Genomic DNA, 2500 nt, shown 5'->3' with positions numbered 1-2500 from the left:
ACACTCTCGATGCGCAGACGTGACAGAAACACACTCTCGATGCGCAGAGGTGACAGAAACACACTCTCGATGCGCAGACGTGACAGAAACACACTCTCGATGCGCAGAGGTGACAGAAACACACTCTTGATGCGCAGACGTGACAGAAACACACTCTCGATGCGCAGACGTGACAGAAACACATTCTCAATGCGCAGACGTGACAGAAACACACTCTTGATGCGCAGACGTGACAGAAACACACTCTCGATGCGCAGAGGTGACAGAAACACACTCTTGATGCGCAGACGTGACAGAAACACACTCTCGATGCGCAGACGTGACAGAAACACACTCTCGATGCGCAGAGGTGACAGAAACACACTCTCGATGCGCAGACGTGACAGAAACACACTCTCGATGCGCAGAGGTGACAGAAACACACTCTTGATGCGCAGACGTGACAGAAACACACTCTAAATGCGCAGACGTGACAGAAACACACTCTAAATGCGCAGACGTGACAGAAACACACTCTCGATGCGCAGACGTGACAGAAACACACTCTAAATGCGCAGACGTGACAGAAACACTCTACACACCATCTGTCCCCCACCAGCACTGTAATTACACTCACATCCAGCACAGCCACGGCACGGCACAGGGGTTGGGGTTGGGAGGGGGGGAGGGGGGTGTCTCCGTGGCGACAGGACCTGCGGTCCTTTGTGACATCACTGCCATCCCTCTACAGTTCCATCTATATTTACTGGAGAGACATGCAGTAAAGGAGCAGCTTTACGAACGTGGAGTAGAAAGACTTGGAGCAGATCTTAGAAAGTTATTGTATGTGTGTGTATGTATGTAGGATGTGTGTGTGTGTGTGTGTGTGTGTATGTAGGGTGTCTGTGTGTGTGCGTGTAGTACGTGTGTGTGTGTTTGTACCGTTTGAGTGCCTGTGTGTACCTGAAACAAATCATAATCACTGAGCATTCACCACAGATTCAGGATTTACGAATCTCAGTCTGAACCAGGCTAGACACCTCAAACACCATTCGTTATTTAAACACAAACTACGAGATAATGGGACGTGGCTGAGCACAGGAAGGAGGCCTGGGTCAGTTGCACTCCCCCAAACTGGCCTCTGAGAATCTGACCAGTGCCTGTACCAGCCCATCCCAGCGGCGGCCAATCACTGCTGCCGTAAGCACTGTTCCCAGACGACCCGTCCGTCTACGTTCCCAGGGCAACTAGGCTGATTGACAGCTGACTCATGCATCACCACATCACCAAAGGCCTCACGGCACCAATCAAGCAGACAAACAACAGCTGGGCTGGCTGGCAGTGTGGACAAGCAGGGACCGAGAACCACAACATTCCCCAGGAGGTTGCCAGTTCGAATCCCAGCCGGGAATGCCGCCATGGGCTGCACGCGAACGCCAAACGCGGGTGCTGTGCGGGGCGCGAGCCGAGCGACTGAGTCCAACTGCTGGTCTGAACAGCGCCTGGAACTCAGTTCCACAACAAAATTAAGAGCAAAAATAAAAAAGTTTTTTTTTTTTTTTTTTTTTTTTTTTTTTTAATAAACAGGACATCTGTGACCAGCTGACTTAAAGGACACGTGGCATGGAACCACTCCTTGCCAATCGCTTGTGGGATTAGCCCTCGACATCAATTCCCACTTCGGGTGTTTGAACGAGTTTGCTGAAGTGTTTATTCGGGGAAAATTAGGCCCCCTGCTAGGCAGGGCTCTGCTGGGAGGGTTCTGTTTCAGTCATGGGGCTTGGCACCGGTCCGTTTCATGAACGCCAGACACATCCAAACACTTTTAATGCCTTTCCACTTTGCCCCCCCACCGAGCAACCCAGCACGCCTTTTAACTCATAAGCATGCGCAGAAGAGAGAGAGACTGCTCTCCACCACCCTGTCAGGCTGAGGTCTGGATTTAGATCAGGACCAGTGGTCTTTAAAGGCTTTACGCGTGCTGAACCCTGTCTGGGGTTCTCTCACCTTCGTATTGCTTCATTTGCATAAAGCACTTCCTGTTAAAGATGTGAATGAAAGACTACATAAATAAACTTGGTCCTTGTTTGTAGTGTTATTAGTAATAATTTGGAACTGCAATACATAATTCAGCCTGTTCCATAAATGCACAGTCAAAACATTTTTTTTTTTTTTTTTTATTTAAATGCGATTTTAAAAGAAGCTGTGATTTTAACATTTCTAATCTTAGCCGGAGGATTGGACAGCAGCTTAAGCGGGGAGGGGGTGGGGGGGTGGAGGGGTGGGGGCTGCAGGATCAGCAGGTTTCTTCTCCGGGTTTCCATTCAATCAGCAGCCAATTTAGGCCTTGCAATTGGCTGCTAGGCATGTGATCTCCTTAGCCAATCACATGTCACTTATTGCACTCCGCAGGCTAAATCCCAGCAGACCCAGGGAAGGGGGAGTTTGAGACGCAGGCACTGAGGAATCACTGATCCGCCGACCCTCTCCGCCCGGCTGCAGCAGCAGGGTGGGGGTTCGA

General features: G+C 50.3%; 1 protein-coding gene across 1 annotated transcript in view; it reads right to left on the bottom strand.

The window, feature by feature from the left end:
• LOC118228974 (neurocan core protein-like) overlaps positions 1-2500 on the bottom strand; it is a 76730-nt gene that overhangs the window by 45946 nt on the left and 28284 nt on the right.

This window comes from Anguilla anguilla, chromosome 6, assembly GCF_013347855.1.
Source record: "Anguilla anguilla isolate fAngAng1 chromosome 6, fAngAng1.pri, whole genome shotgun sequence".
NCBI classification, from domain to species: domain Eukaryota; kingdom Metazoa; phylum Chordata; class Actinopteri; order Anguilliformes; family Anguillidae; genus Anguilla; species Anguilla anguilla.
Note: the sequence above shows the minus strand (reverse complement) of the source record. Positions and strands in the feature narration are given on the sequence as shown.